At 45.7% G+C, this 17,302-nt stretch overlaps 1 pseudogene; it reads right to left on the bottom strand.

Annotated features, from left to right (window-relative positions):
• Positions 1-5,703: 5,703 nt before the first annotated feature.
• LOC105006012 lies at positions 5,704-11,607 on the bottom strand (annotated as a pseudogene).
• Positions 11,608-17,302: the final 5,695 nt, after the last annotated feature.

Here is a 17,302-nt window from a genome sequence, read left to right on the forward strand (position 1 = left end):
AGAGGAATACTGCATCTGTCTAGTTGAGTGTCAGGGTACTGTTACAGTACTGGTACTGCAACCACATTGGTTTTTAATGATATTTCCAAAGCCTTGGATGAGTTATTTCCATTGTGTTGCTTAATTTACTGACCTGTCAAAGGCTTTTGAAACATTGGATCATAATATCTTGCTATAGAAACTGACCTCACTATGCCTGGCAATGGACAGTTGCTCTTGGTTTCATAATTATCTAAGCTTAAGTATTCAGGCTAAAACAGATAGTGTGAGCAGATTGGAATCTGAATTTCTTATAGTTGACAAAGGAGTACCCCTGGGTTAGTTGACAAAGGTTTTTATGTCAGTTACAGCCTGTATATTAATTATATCTGTAATTCAGTGAGAAACTGTAAATGTCATTTTTATGCTGATGACAGAGTAATGTAAACGTCTGCTCTTCTTGCATAAACTTTTGCTCATTTACTGTCTGAATTCCAATTCCCCAAACATTCCTTTATTGATCTTAGGTTGGTGCTAAATGCAAATACAAGTATATGCTGTTCACTAGATCCCGTGACAAAGTCTTGGATGATGTCAAAAATATGTAATTTGTCAGAACTAAATAATTCTTCTTGGAAAAATGCTTTGAAAACGATGAATAATTTGCTGAATTGAGAAATTGTACAATTTAAAGATTTTTACGCTAGGGCAGTTGTCCATGATTTTATATCAGGTGTTTATATGGATGACAGTTTGAATGGGTCCGAGCTATTGAAATGTATATTAGCAACTTACGTTTTTCAGACATTGCCTAACCCTCGCTGCGCAGTAAAGCATTTTAACATATTTTCGACTCTGATACGTAAATATGAAACCGATATGGGAAAACAAGGAGTTTTGCTTGTTCGCAAATCGTGAGCAGATTAGTAAAATGTGATGTTTCTTTCTGGCAGGTTTCGTTTATGAGGTATTGAATAGTCTCCCGTCCCACATAAGTCCTGTTCCACCATTGCAATTTTTGATTACATTTAAATACCAACCTTTTTCTCTTGCTTTTAGTTCAGTCTGAGGTTGTCCCTTGGTTTGTGTCAAGTCCACTCTTTACTTATTTTAAAGTCCTCTTACTGTGTTTTAATCTGTTGTTGGTTTTATTCAATTTCTCTTAATTTCTTATTGTATTACTTTGATTTGATTTTACATAATTTCAACTGTCTTAAGTGTTTTCTGTTTTAGTCTTGCCCTCTATGTATTATATTTACTATTGTATTATATTATGTATCATTGCCTTTTATGTATTATTCCTTTAATCATATACACAGACCCAGTGGCATGAGGGCATTGAGACCCAGTGAGGGCATTGCACCCCAGCAAGAATGCTATGCCCCCCAAAAATAGTTTGATTAAGATGCTTCCCAATACTGTACTTCACTAATTACTGTTGGGAATGTAGGCTAGCTCTCTTGTCTTCATCTGCAAATGCGATCGAAGATGAGCTTAAGTGATACTACAAAGCTACAAAGAATTGATAGACAGCTTTGTGTTTCGCTAGTATATAGCCCCATCAAGCCATGCATGAAAGATAATTTGCTTTCCGTCTGTCGTGCTTTAGCTAATACTCTATGTTGATAAGTAGGACAAATGTGCCCGTCCAAGGAAATCAAAAGCCCGTCCAAAATGTTTGTTCTAGCGCCTACACGTATACCTGTTTTCAGGCAGATGTTAATCGTCTCGACTGTAAAGCACTTTGTGTCAACTCCTGTTGTTTTCAAATGTGCTATATAAATAACAGTGACTTGACTTTCCGCCAAGTGGGATATTGGTGACATTTCTCTCACACATACAACCACAGCTCGTGCGTGCGGAGGGTCGTATCTTCTGCTTACGGAACTGTCAACTTATCAGGGAGAACCGCACTGCTGATGTTACTGTGCGTCTGAGTCTCCGTAACCAGGGCAACGATGACGTTGAGTGATAGACAGTCATTCTGAATTAAAACTTCTCCGCTGTTTCGTGAAACTCTTTTGGTTTTATTATTTATCGTTTCAATCCAAGCTTGTGAAAACGTAAAGTAGGGTGTGCACGAAAATACGGGACAAATCTCGTCCCGTATTGATTCCACAAGGGACAGTGCATTTTATTTTTCAATATGGGACGATCCGGTGGCAACCCTCATGTTTTGGAAACTCGACACTAGTGCTTAGCTGTTGTTTGCAACAGAAAATAGATACATTACTTTGTTCATATTACAAAAATATCAACAAAGGAGAATCACATTATATAATGCCTGTTTTGACCCTCCTACCATCATACAGAAATGTAATACGGAAATAATAACTTATGTTGTAATAGTTTAACTATAAAAATACAGAACTAATATATGTATTATTCGTACAATGCATACATGTTATATCAGTTCATACTTTTTATTTCATAATTACCAACATATAATATCCAACAGTGTTCTCGATACATCTAAGGCCAGCCACTGATCATACTTAAATATTGAATGCATTGCACCATTATTACGTCAGAGGCCATTATGACGTCAACTGATCGAATCAGATATTAAAATGTTGTAAATCATAAAAGCCTTCAGTCGCTGATAGATGCCCATGTAATAACGGCATTTGGTTTGACGGACTCTGTCAGTTGTAGGCTACGCGTTAAGGCTCTGCAGAACCCGACAATGGTTTCAATAAGGTCATCAGTGCATCTCGAAGAACATCGGTGCATCACCACTGGGTAAAGCTAAGTATAGCTGTGTCAAAGATATAACGCAAGGCAGTGCCTATACAGCATCGCTATTCAGCGCCCTTAACTAAATCATGTTGATTGAATAGAGGAAATTAATCATAGTTATCAGGCAAAATAGATAAACAAAAAAAGCTTGTTCCCCTATATGGGGGGTGGGTGTGGGGTTTATCATAATATAACATAGAAAACTAATACGTACTAAGAAACTCGTGTTGAGGTCAAAATGTTTTTTGTTTCAACATGTCATTTAAATATGAATGAATGATTATTAATAATTGAAAACGTGTTGTTACTATTAGAAAAGTTAACAATGCATGCATGCTATTGGATCACGTGTGTAAATGGTCAGCAGCCATGCATCTCATCTGTAACAGTAACTGGTGAATGCAAATCCAAAATGTTAATCTTTCAACTGAGAAATGTAAGTGCATCACATTTATATTATAGCTAATTGGCCGCTCATGAATTATATTGATACAGTTAAACTGACTAAAGTTTTTTAATAAGTTTACATCCCCCGGCTATGTATTGGGTTTGCCGCTGGCCATTTTGACAGCATATTAGCCAGTAATAAGCTTTACCGGTATCTACTAACTTACTGGAATAGTCATAAGAATTGAGCAATTGCTAGCGAGTCTGCCAAAGCTATTTCATTTCATGGTATAAGAACATATTTTTTTCTTTCATGGCAAAACAACTGCCATTAAATTAGTGAATGACATTTATACAATAACTATCAATAAAGGCGAGAATAACAAATTTTTTCATAAAGTGAAAAGATGAGAGAATAGTGGAATCTACCAGAAATAATTAATAAATGTCGTTGCTCTCAATAGTTAAGAACTTAGGTCTTCCCAGCAGTCGCTAGACTCCATTAAGGATTGTGTTAAACTGACTAACATTTCTTATTAAGTTTACCTCCACCACAAATAGCGTCTATGAACTGTAATTATTTTGCCACTGGCCGTTTTAATAGCTTATTAGCCTGATGTTGCTGTGCTGACTTGCACCGCCTTCTTCCAAGGCTTACAGCAAGCCAGCATCAAAGGAATTGTGTAAATATGTACTCTACTGGTCAAAAGTTCCAGTTTTTATTTTATTTTAGCAGATCAAGTCCACTGAAAATCCTGAAAAGGTACAAAAGTAAGCGGTAAACTGCAAGGGACAAAAAATAAAAGGTTTAAGTTACTAACAGCTGTCTAAAACAAAAAGTGTGACAATGACCAACGAAATCTCAAGGAAACAGCAGAGATATACATTTAAGAATTATAAGAAAGCCCTTTTTCTGGGTACATGTAATGGGTTAAAAACGTACCCCTGTTCTGGAGCAATGGAAGTCAATTAAGCCTTGAAAGTTGATGCTAACAATTCCTACTGGTGTCCCAACTTTTGTGGATTACTTATTGTCTGTGTAAAAGTAGGGTTGGATCAGACTGGGTTACTACACCCTCTTAAGCATTATTTGGACAGTACTGTATTGGACAATACCTTCAGGCTATGTCGGAACTTCTGTAACAGTGCTGGGAAGAACCTTCCGAACAATATTTGATTTCCATTGTAGAAAGAATGCCACCATTGTGTTTGGCTGTTATGTCTGCAACAGGTGGCTACTTTGAGAACAAACATTGAGTTGTTCTAAAACCTTTGACCGGTAGTGTAAATATTTTCGAAAATGCGATTATGTACAATGTGAATGTTTCAGCAGTTCTCTTACATTCAATATCAACAGATCCCAGTGCTATCTGTCCTTAATGACTTGCGATTACATTCAGTGTCAACATATGGGATGGGCCATTTACCGATCATCGGAAAAACCAGCCGCCAGGGGCACTTGTGAACATATTCAAATGTAAGTAAAGTGACTCTAAGCTAGGCCGTTATGTTTGGGGATGGTGGCCGGAAGTTTACACAACCGAATTTCAGTCTGATGGTAGCAGGTTCGGTTGCAGCGAGAGTAGAGATGTTTTTGTTGGAGAATTTTGTGGTTTACACTGGCATTTTCATTTTTTCTAAAATTTCCCCTAACCTTCATCCAAAGCCTAATCTCAGTATTGTGATGCCTAACCTTAACCGGAATCTAACCCTGACCTTATTCCTAAACCTAACACCAGTACCATCGTGCCTCATCTTAACCCTAAGTTAATATTAACAGTGAACAGTTAATGTTATTCGTAACCAGGCATTTTCCATCGATTGCGACTAGGACTTGAACTCTCAGCCGAAATGACAAAGATATAATACAAGGAGGTGCCTTTACAGCTTCACTATTCAGAGCCCATAACTAAATCATTGCGATTGAATAGAGAACATTCATAATAATTATCAGGAAAAATAGAAGAACAAATAAGCTAGGTCCCCATTATGGGGGGTGGGTGTGGGGTTTAAAATGATAAAACATAGAAAACTAATTTGAACTAAGCTAAACCCGTGTTGAGGTCAAAATGCTTTGTAGTTTCAGCATATGGCTTTAAAATATGAATGAATGGTAAGTAATAATTAAAAAGTCAATGTATCTCGGAATGTTAAAAACGTTAACCTTTTACCTGAGAAACATAAGTGTATGCAAATTAAGACTGCAGTGGGCTAGCAATTTGTCATCCCAACATTCTTCGCGGCCTGCTGCCGCCCCAGTCCCTCCTCGCCAGCCTGCTGCTTCCAGACCCTTCCCAGCAACCTGGTGACGCCCCAGTCCATGCCCCGCGGCCTGCTGACACCCCAGTCCCTACCCCGTGGACTGCTGCCGCCCCAGTCCCTGCCCCACGGACTGCTGCTGCACTGGCCGCCCCAGGCCCTTCCCAGCAACCTGGTGCCGCCCCAGTCCCTAACCCGCGGACTGCTGCCGCCCCAGTCCCTGCCCCGCGGCCTGCTGCCGCCCGAGTCCCTGCTCCGTGGCCTGATGCCGCCCCAATCCCTGCTCGGCGGTCTACTGCCGCCCCAGTCCCTTCTCCATGGCCTGCTACCAACACGGGCCCTACCCCGCGGCCTGCTACCGCAACAAGTCCCAGCCCCGCGGCCTGCTGCTGCTCCGAGTCCCTGCCCCGCGGACTGCTGCCGCACCGGGTCTCTGCCCCCTGTCCTGTGGCCACCCCAGGCCCTTCCCAGCCACCGGGCGCCGTCTCAGTCCATGCTCCACGGACTGATGCCGCCCCATTCCCCATTCTGCGGCCTGCTGCCGCACCAGGTCCCTTACCCGTGGACTGCTGCCACACCAGGTCTCTGCCCCCCGTCCTGTTGCCGCCCCAGGCACTGCCGCGTGGCCTGATGTCGCCCCAATCCCTGCTTGGTGGTCTACTGCCGCCCCAGTCCCTTCTCCACGGCCTGCTACCACACCAGGCCCTATCCCGCGGCCTGCTGCTGCTCCAAGTCCCTTCCCTGCTGCTTGCTGCCGCCCGAGTCCCTGCCCTGCAAACTTTTGCCGGCCCAGTCCCTGCCCGCGGCCTGCTGCCGCCCCAGTCCCTGCTCTGCGGCCTGATGCCGCCCCAATCCCTGCTTGGCGGCCTACTGCCGCCCCAGTCCCTTCTCCACGGTACTGACTCACTAAGTACCTGCCCCCCGGCCTGCTGCCGCACCAAGTCCCTGCGCCATGGCACACTGACGCCCCAGTCTCTTCCCCGCGGCCTACTGCCGCCCCAGGCCCTACCCAACGGCCTGCTACCGCACCAAGTCCCTGCTCATCCTCCGGCTCCTGCTCATCCTCCGGCTCCTGCCACTGCTCATCCTCTGACTCGTGCTCATCCTTCTGCTCCTGCTCATCCTCCGGCTCCTGCTCATCCGCTAGCTCCTTCTCCAGCTCATCCTCTGGCTCCTGCTCATCCGCCAGCTCCTTCTCCATCTCATTCTCCGGCTCCTGCTCATCCACCAGCTCCTTCTCCAGCTCATCCTCCGGCTCCTGGTAATCCTCCTGATCCTGCTCATCCTCCTGCTCCTGATCATCCTCCGGCCCCTGCTCATCCTCCTGCTCCTGCTCATCCTCCTGCTCCTGCTCATCGTCGGACTCCTGCTCATCCTCCTGATCCTGCTTCAGCTCATGCTCCGGCCCCTGCTCATCCTCTGGCTCCGGCCCGTGGTCATCCTCAATCTCCGGCTCCTGCTCATCCTCTGGCTCCGGCCCCTGCTCATCCTCCTGCTCCTGCTCATCCTCTGGCTCCGGCCACTGCTAATCCTCCTGCTCCTGCTCAACCTCCATCTCAAGCTGAAAGGTAAATAATAATTGAAAAGTCAATGTATCTCCGAATGTCAAAAACATTTGTAACATTCGTAACCAGACTTTTTTTTCATTTTCCATCGATTGCGACTAGGACTTGAACTCTCGGCCGAAATGACAAAGATTTAATTCAAGGAGGTGCCTTTACAGCTTCACTATTCAGAGCCCAAAACTAAATCATTGCGATTGAATAGAGAACATTCATAATAATTACCAGGCAAAATAGAAGAACAAAAAAGCTAGGTCCCCATTATGGGGGGTGGGTGTGGGGTTTAATATAATAAAACATAGAAAACTAATTTGAACTAAGCTAAACCCATGTTGAGGTCAAAATGCCTTGTAGTTTCAGCATATGGCTTTAAAATATGAATGAATGATAAATAATAACTGAAAAGTCAATGTATCTCGGAATGTCAAAAACATTAACCTTTCACCTGGGACACCTAAGTGTATCAGATTAAGATTGAAACTTACAATTAGCATATTAAGATACCTAAAACTAAAAGTGTGACAATGACCAACCCAATCTCAAGGACACAGCAGAGATATACATTTCAGAATTATAAGAAAGCCCTTTTTCAGGGAACATGTAATGGGTTAAAAACATACCCCTGTTCTGGAGCAATGGAAGTCAATTAAGCCTTGAAAGTTGATGCTAACAATTCCTACTGGTGTCCCAACTTTTGTGGATTACTTATTGTCTGTATAAAAGTAGGATTGGATCAGACTGGGTTACTACACCCTCTTAAGCATTATTTGGACAATACTGTACTGCCGGATGTTGTATATTGCTATCCGAATGGCAAGAAAAAGGCAGTTAAGAAAGGAAGACAGACAGACAGACCATTATATCAAGCGTAGCTCTTACTTTTAGAGAAATTGTAAAGAAAGCCAAGGCGTCAGTGAGTACAGTTTCCTACACCATCAAAAGGAACTTGGAAACTGGTGGAAACTCTGACTGGAAAAGTCTGGCAGACCCAAAGCCACAACAGAATCAGAAGACAGGTTTCTGAGAGTCAACAGCTTGTTTGATAGGTGGCTCACAGGACAACAGCTTCAAGCACAGCTTAACACAGGTCCAAGTAAGCAAGTCTCAGTTTCAACTGTGAAGACTTTGAGCTGCTGGATTGACAGGTCGAGTGGCAGTAAGAAAGCCATTGATTAGATGGCAAAATAAGAAAAAGAGGCTTCCCTGGATCATGAAGCAGCACCAGTGGACTACTAAAGACCGAAAGAAAGTCTTACAGACCGATGATTCCAAATTGAAAATCATCACACTGGGGTTTGGATGCTGTCGAGTAGGCGAAAGGATGGTTCCTCAGTGTGTCACACCAATGGTCAAACTTTGAGGAGAAAGCGTGTTGGTCTGGGGCTCATTTGCTGGGTCCAGAGTGTATGTGTAGTTGGTCAGGGGTTCATACTACTGCAAGATATTGACCCAAAACATACCTTCAGGCTATGTCGGAACTTCTGTAACAGTGCTGGGAAGAACCTACCTAACAATATTTGATTTCCATTGTAGAAAGAATGCCACCATTGTGTTTGGCTGTTATGTCTGCAACAGGTGGCTACTTTGAGAACAAACATTGAGTTGTTCTAAAACCTTTGACCGGTAGTGTAAATATTTTCGAAAATGCGATTACGTACAATGTGAATGTTTCAGCAGTTCTCTTACATTCAATATCAACAGATCCCAGTGCTATCTGTCCTTAATGACTTGCGATTACATTCAGTGTCAACATATGGGATGGGCCATTTACCGATCATCGGAAAAACCAGCCGCCAGGGGCACTTGTGAACGTATTCAAATGTAAGTGAAGTGACTCTAAGCTAGGCCGTTATGTTCGGGGATGGTGGCCGGAAGTTTACACAACCGAATTTCAGTCCGATGGTAGCAGGTTCGGTTGCAGCCAGAGTAGAGATGTTATTTTTGGAGAATTTTGTGGTTTACACTGGCATTTTCGTTTTTTCTAACATTTCCCTTAACCTTCATCCAAAGCCTAACCTCAGTATTGTGATGCCTAACCTTAACCGGAATTTAACCCTGACCTTATTCCTATACCTAACACCAGTACCATCATGCCTCATCTAAACCCTAAGTTAATATTAACAGTGAACAGTTAATGTTATTTGTAACCAGGCGTTTTTCATTTTCCATCGATTGCGACTATTACTTGAACTCTCGGCCGAAATGACAAAGATATAATACAAGGAGGTGCCTTTACAGCTTCACTATTCAGAGCCCAAAACTAAATCATTGCGATTGAATAGAGAACATTCATAATAATTACCAGGCAAAATAGAAGATCAAAAAGCTAGGTCCCCATTATGGGGGGTGGGTGTGGGGTTTAAAATAATAAAACATATAAAAATAATTTGAACTAAGCTAAACCCGTGTTGAGGTCAAAATGCCTTGTAGATTCAGCATATGGCTTTAAAATATGAATGAATGATAAATAATCATTGAAAAGTCAATGTATCTCGGAATGTTAAAAACGTTAACCTTTTACCTGAGATACGTAAGTGTATCAAATTAAGACTGCAGTGGGCTAGCAATTTGCCGTGCCAACATTCTTCGCGGCCTGTTGCCGCCCCAGTCCCTCCTCGCCAGCCTGCTGCTTCCAGTCCCTTCCCAGCAACCTGGTGACGCCCCAGTCCATGCCCCGCGGCCTGCTGACACCCCAGTCCCTACCCCGTGGACTGCTGCCGCCCCAGTCCCTGCCCTGCGGACTGCTGCCGCACCGAGTCTCTGCCCCCCGTCCTGTGGCCGCCCCAGGCCCTTCCCAGCAACCTGGTGCCACCCCAGTCCATGCCCCGTGGCCTGCTGACGCCCCAGTCCCTACCCCGCGGACTGCTGCCGCCCCAGTCCCTGCTCCACGGCCGGATGCCGCCCGTCTCCCTGCACTGCGGCATGTGGCCGCACTGAGTCCCTGCTCCGTGGCCTGATGCCGCCCCAATCCCTGCTCGGCGGTCTACTGCCGCCCCAGTCCTTTCTCCACGGCCTGCTACCACACCAGGCCCTATCCCGCGGCCTGCTGCTGCTCCAAGTCCCTTCCCTGCTGCTTGCTGCCGCCCGAGTCCCTGCCCTGCAAACATTTGCCGGCCCAGTCCCTGCCCCGCGGCCTGATGCCGACCCAATCCCTGCTCGGCGGCCTACTGCCTCCCCAGTCCCTTCTCCATGGCCTGCTGCCTCCCCAGTCCCTGCCTCGCGGCCTGCTGCCTCACTAAGTACCTGCCCCCCGGCCTGCTGCCGCACCAAGTCCCTGCGCCATGGCACGCTGACGCCCCAGTCTCTTCCCTGTGGCCTACTGCCGCCCCAGGCCCTACCCAACGGCCTGCTACCGCACCAAGTCCCTGCTCATCCTCCGGCTCCTGCTCATCCTATGGCTCCTGCCTCTGCTCAGCCTCTGACTCGTGCTCATCCTTCGGCTCCTGCTCATCCTCCGGCTCCTGCTCATCCGCCAGCTTCTTCTCCAGCTCATCCTCCGGCTCCTGCTCATCCGCCAGCTCCTTCTCCAGCTCATCCTCCGGCTCCTGCTCATCCGCCAGCTCCATCTCCAGCTCATCCTCCGACTCCTGCTCATCCTCCGGCTCCTGCTCATCCTCCTGATTCTGCTCATCCTCCTGCTCCTGCTCATCCTCCAGCCCCTGCTCATCCTCCTGCTCATCCTCCTTCTACTGCTCATCGTCGGACTCCTGCTCATCCTCCTGATCCTGCTTTTCCTCCGGCCCCTGCTCATCTTCCGGCCCCTGCTCATCCTCTGGCTCCGGCCCATGGTCATCCTCCAGCTCCGGCCCCTGCTCATCCTCTGGCTCCGGCCCATGGTCATCCTCCAGCTCCAGCTCCTGCTCATGCTACGGCCCCTGCTCATCCTCCTGCTCCTGCTCATCCTCCAGCTCCAGTTGAATGGTAAATAATAATTGAAAAGTCAATGTATCTCTGAATGTCAAAAACATTTGTAACATTCGTAACCAGGCATTTTTCATTTTCCATCGATTGTGACTAGGACTTGAACTCTTGGCCGAAATGACATAGATATAATACAAGGAGGTGCCTTTACAGCTTCACTATTCAAAGCCCATAACTAAATCATTGCAATTGAATAGAGAACATTCATCATAATTATCAGGCAAAATAGAAGAACTAAAAAGCTAGGTCCCCATTATGGGGGGTGGGTGTGGGGTTTAATATAATAAAACATAGAAAACTAATTTGAACTAAGCTAAACCCGTGTTGAGGTCAAAATGCTTTGTAGTTTCATCATATGACTTTAAAATATGAATGAATGGTAAGTAATAATTGAAAAGTCAATGTATCTCGGAATGTTAAAAACGTTAACCTTTCACCTGAGAAACGTGTGTCATATTAAGATTGCATTGGGCCAGCAATTTGTCGCCCCAACCTTCTTCGCGGCTTGCTGCCTCCTCAGTCCCTCCTCGCCAGCCTTCTGCCGCCCCAGTCCCAGCCCAGTTTTTCTTGACACTCCAGTCCCTTCCCCACGGCTTTCTGCTGCCGCTCCAGTCCCTGCTCCATGGCCTGCATCCGCCCCAGTCTCTGCCCCGCGGCCTGTTGCCGCCCTAGTCCCTGCTCTGTGGCCGGATGCCGCCCGACTCCCTGCACCGCGTCATGCTGCCTCACTGAGTCCCTGCCCTGTGGCTTGCTGCCGCCACAGTCCCTGCCTCACGGCCTACTGCCACACCAATCCCTGCTTGGCGGCCTATTGCCGCCCCAGTCCCTTCTCCACGGCCTGCTGCCGCCCAAGTCCCCTTTCTGCGGCCTTCTGCTCACCGAGTCCTTTCCCCTCGAACTGCTGCCGCCCCAGTCCTCTCCTCGCTGGTCTTCTGTCGCCCCAGTCCCTGCCTTGCGGCCTGCTGCCTCACCAAGTCTGTTCCCCCTGGCCTGCTGCCGCCCCAGTCCTTGCATTGCGGCCTGCTGCCTCACCATGTCTGTGCTCCACGGCCTGATGCCGCCCCAATCCCCTTTCTGCGGCCTGCTGCCGCACCGATTCCCTGCCCCGCGGACTGCTGCTGCACCAAGTCTTTGCCCCGCGTCCTGTGGCCGCCCCAGGCCCTGCTTTGCGGCCTGTTGCCGCCCCAGTCCCTTCTCCACGGCCCGCTGCCACCTCAGTCCCTGATCTGTGGCCTGCTGCCATCCCAGTCCCTGCCTTGCGGCCTGCTGCATCACTAAGTACCTGCCCCCCGGCCTGCTGCCGCACCAAGTCCCTGCGTCACGGCATGCTGCCACCCCAGGCCCTACCCTGCTGCCTGCTACCTCACCAGGACCTACCCCGCGGCCTGCTACCGCAACAAGTCCCTGCTCCGTGGCCTGCTGCTGCTCCGAGTCCCTTCCCCGCGGCTTGCTGCCTCCAGAGTCCCTGCCCCGCAAACTTTTGCCGCCCCAGTCCCTGCTCATGCTACGGCTCTGGCTCATCCTCTGGCTCCTGTCCCTGATCATCCTCTGACTTGTGGTCATCCTTCGGCGCCTGCTGATCCTCCTGCTCATCCGCCAGCTCCTTCTCCAGCTCATCTTCTGGCCCCTGCTCATCCTCCTGCTCATCCTCCTGCTCTGGCCCCTGCTCATCCTCCTGCTCCTGCTCATCCTTTGGCTCCGGCCCCTGCTCATCCTCCTGCTCATCCTCCGGCTCCAGCTGAATGGTACATAGTAATTGAAAAGTAAATGTATCTACAGATTTAGATGATACTTATATTTAGCATATTAAGATACCTAAAAGAAAAAAAGCGTGACAATGACCAACCCAATCTCATGGACACAGCAGAGATGGATGTTAGGGCAACCGCTTACAGCAACCCCTGATGTTGCTGTGCCGACTTGCACTGCCTTCTTCCAAAGCCTATAGCAAGCCACCATCAAATTAATTCTGTGAATATGTACACTACCGGTCAAAAGTTTTAGAACACAATTTTTTTTTCCTGTTTTTGTGAAATGTTAGCAGTTCACTGAGACAATTAAGTAAATCAAGCCGTAAAATTTGATGCTAACAATTCCTACTGGTGTCCCAACTTTTGTGGATTACTTATTGTCTGTATAAAAGTAGGGTTGGATCAGACTGGGGGAGGACTTGTTTGAATGTGGATATAGATACTTTTGTAACTGTTTCCTCCAGCTTCTTCACAAGGTCCTTTGCTTTTCTTCTGGGATTGGTTTTCACTTTTCACATCAAAGTACGTTAATTTCTATGAGACAAAACCTGTCTCCTTCCCGAGCAGTATGAAGGCTGGGTGGTTGTACTTGCTTACTATTGTTTGTACAGATGGTGTGGTACCTTCTGACACAACGGTGAGCAAGTGGGGACCCAAATGCGGACACAGAGGCAGAAGAGGCAGGCTCGCAGTGAAGGTCAGACGGTCAAAGGTACAAGGGTAGCTGGCAGGCTCGCGGTGGGGGACAGGCATTGTTCGTTATCGGGAAGGTCAGATGGTCGAAGGTACAAGGGTAGCAGGCAGGCTTGTAGTGGGGGACAGGCAATGTTCGTTGTTGCGCGGTCAGATGGTAGAAGGTACAGGGGAGGGCAGGCAGGCTCGTAATCCGAAAAACAGGCAAGGGTCATAACCGGGGAAGAGAATGACAGGTAGAGTGGATAATACAACACATAGAACGCTGGAAACGACTGTACAAGACAAGACGATCTGGCAACTGCCAAACAGAGAACAAGGTCTAAATACACAGGACTAATAGGGAACCGGGAACACCTGGTGAGGGGCGTGGACAAGACAACAGGTGAAACACATCAGGGCGTGACACCTTCAGGCGTTTGGAAATTGTTTCCAAGGATTAACCAGACTTGGGAAGGATTACAATATATTTTCTGAGGCTTGGCTGATTTCTTTTGATTTTTTCATGTCAAGCAAAGAGGCACTGAGTTTGAAGGTAGGCCAAGAAATACATCCAAAAGTGCAAAATCAACACCTATGTGAGAATGCTGTTCATAGACTTTAGCTCAACATTCAACGCGAACATCCCCACTATGCTGGTCAACAAACTCCATGACCTGAGGATCAGCCCTTCTCTCTGCAACTGGACTTTGGACTTCCTATCCCACAGACCCCAGTCTGTCAGGTAAGACAACTTCACCTCCTTCACCCCGGTCCTGAACACTGGTGTTCCACAAGGCTGGATGCTGAGACCCTTTCTTTATTTCCCTCTTCACCCACGACTGCGTTCCTGTATACAGTTCCTGTATACTGCATTCTTGATACAGTGGTGGTAGTGAAAATGACGAGTCAGCCTACAGGGAGGAGGTGAAGCACCTGGCGGCATGGTGTGCTAACAAAAACCTGACCCTCAACACAAAGAAAACCAAGGAGCTCATTGTGGATTATAGGAAGTCTTAAGACTGCAGTCATGCCCCAGTTCTCATCGATGGCACTGAGGTGGTGCATGTGTCCAGCTTCAAATTCCTGGGTGTTCACATCTTCGAGGAACTCTCCTGGACCCTCAACACCTCAGCCCTGGTCAAAAAGATGCAGCAGCGCCTGTACTTTTTAAGGAGGCTGAAGAAGGCCTGTCTGTCTTCCAAGATCCTTGTGAACTTATTCCAATGTACAATCGAGAGCATTCTTACTAACTGCGCCATAGTGTGGTGGAACAATTTCTTCCCATGTACTGTAACGTGTAATGTGTTTCCATATTTTTAATACAATTATTTGAATTATCTTTTTATTTGTCAGTCATTCTTCAATATTCATACTTACATTTTCTCTGAATAATAAATAGTAATGTAAGATATTTCAGCAATTCGATAGGAAGGGGTGTAGTACATGACCAATATACGACAACTAAGGTCTGTTCTTAGGCACGATGTGATGCAGAATGCCTGGATACAGTTCTTCACATTGTATATCAGCCATTCACCTGAAACGTCCTGCGTTATTACTGTTATAAACTTGTTACTAACTTGTACCAGATCCTATAGCTAATCAACATTTAGTGTTTGAACAACTCAGTTTATAATTCTACAATGTTGGTGATGTTAGATTTTAAGAAAAAATCATGAACCAAAAAAAAGTGTGCTATACAGGTCCAGGCATTCATGTGATTCTCATATATAAAAAAAAATTACTAGAACATAAAACATTTTACTGGTTGTTAAGGGCCAGGCTGTCCACCCAATCCATTCCTATTCAGTTGTGTTCATCTATTGCTTGAAAGATTGTCAGCAGTAATTTACAATTGATTGCTGTAGTTTCTGTGTGTATTATCAAGTGGTTTTCCTTTGTCATCTGTAAATATTCATGCTGTAAGGTTGTATCACTGTTCAATACATATCAGAACAGGAGGATTTATTTCCTGGAATATGTTGGGTGTGTTATAAATTGTTCCACTCACCCACTGGTGTTCTGTTCATCAAATGTATTTTATAGTGCATTGGCACTAGTAGGAATGGGACCTAAGAAGAAACTTAGAGAGTAGACAGAGTTTGAGGGCTCCTCTTCGGCTGTTCTGGGGGAAATTCATAAGAATACATGACCTTTTTGGTCCAATATTTTTGCATGTTCCAATTACTGGCGGGTCAGTAAATACAGGTGGGCTGAGTCTTTAGGCAGAATCCAGATCAGCTGCACAACCAGGTGGACAAAGATGGGTGACCAGGTGACCCATCATCATTGTGTAGATCTGCAACACAACCAGGTGGACTTTGAGCAGGGACAACTAGGAGACATCAGGCCAGGTAATCCTAAAACACTGTAAGGACTTAGGTTATCTTAAGATTCAACAGTAATCAGCAGGGGCATTCATCAGACTGACCCTTGTCCCCCGGCACAAACACTTGCAGCATAAAAACTAAGGACTGAGACGGGGGGGTGTTGGAGACTATGTGGTATGCAGTTTCCAAGTAAGGTTATAGAATATTTGAATACACAGGTGCATGTTTGGTATTACAAGAAGGATAAGTGACATATCTCTTTGAGCATGTTTAGCCCGGTAGTGTTCTTGGTAGTCAGGACCCATGGTGGAACATTGTGACCCAGAACACTGGTGGCCAGAATTGGGCACAGAGTGTAGAGCCCCAGGCAGTTAACCTGGAAAGAGGTGGAGGTGAAGATTGGAAAACTATGAGACAGGTGAGTGACAAAAACTGTGACAAAACTGAAACTAAAAGTGTACAGTTTGTCTGGTTATTACTTGTTTGTCTGGTTATTACCAAATTTCCTTAAGCAGCAAGGCCCTTTTTATTTGGAATTGATCATCCCACCCACCGTTAATCTGTACAAATGTTTACTTTGGAATAATTTATCAGACACTATTATACAGGGCAATACAGTTACAGTAGTATTTAGGATTAGGTGCCTTGCATGAAGGCAGAGACATGTTTCACCATGAAACCTGGAGAATTTTAACTAGCAAATGACTCTAAAATCCAGCCTACTCTCCAGTTTGTGAGCAAATATATTGCTTTGTTAATATCTTTCAGTCCCAGTACCGTTGCAATGGGCCTTGTCTGTCCTTTGGTAGTCTGCAACATCAGAGCTCTGAAAAAAACAAGAGAAGACCATTGAGTGTTTGGATGGACTGAAACATTAAAGTAGAGCAATTAAGAAAAATGAATTAAACATGTTTTGTAGGTGATCTTTTTATTTTATCTAGCCTGTTATTTTACCAGGTATGTTGCCTGAGAATTTCTTTTAAATTAGAGCATCAACCTGGGAAATAGTTACAGGAGAAGGAGAGAAGATCAACCAATTGGAAGCTTCTCTTACAATCAGTGACATGGGACCTATGGAGGCTACAAACAGTCTGGGCACCCATTTACCATCCAATCCAAATCACAGCACCCTGCGCAGGAAACTTAAGCAACATGTCTTCCACCCCAGGACCGACCACGCCCAACACAAGGCAACCTTTATAATAAAAGCAGTACATGCATTTTGTGTAAACTAAGCTGAGTATGCTCAACTAATTGGATACTCAAAGTTGCCTTTACCATGTTGGAATCTTCATAACTGGACAAGTGCACTCTCATGAACATGTTTGTAGATATGGTAGGAAAATGTACAGGTGCTGGCCATATAATTAGAATATCATCAAAAAGTAGATTTATTTCAGTAACTCCATTCAAAAAGTGAAATAATGTATACATTCATTCCACACAGACTGATATATTTCAAGTGTTTATTTCTTTTAATTTTGATGATTATAACTGAAAACTAATGAAAATCCCCAATTCAGTATCTCAGAAAATTAGAATATTGTGAAAAGGTTCAATATTGAAGGCACCTGTTGCCACACTCTAATCAGCTAATTAACTCAAATCACCTGCAAAGGCCTTTAAATGGTCTCTCAGTCTAGTTCTATAGGCTAAATAATCATGGGGAAGACTGCTGACTTGACAGCTGTCCAAAAGA

The sequence above is a fragment of the Esox lucius genome, chromosome 11 (genome assembly GCF_011004845.1).
Source record: "Esox lucius isolate fEsoLuc1 chromosome 11, fEsoLuc1.pri, whole genome shotgun sequence".
Lineage (NCBI taxonomy): Eukaryota > Metazoa > Chordata > Actinopteri > Esociformes > Esocidae > Esox > Esox lucius.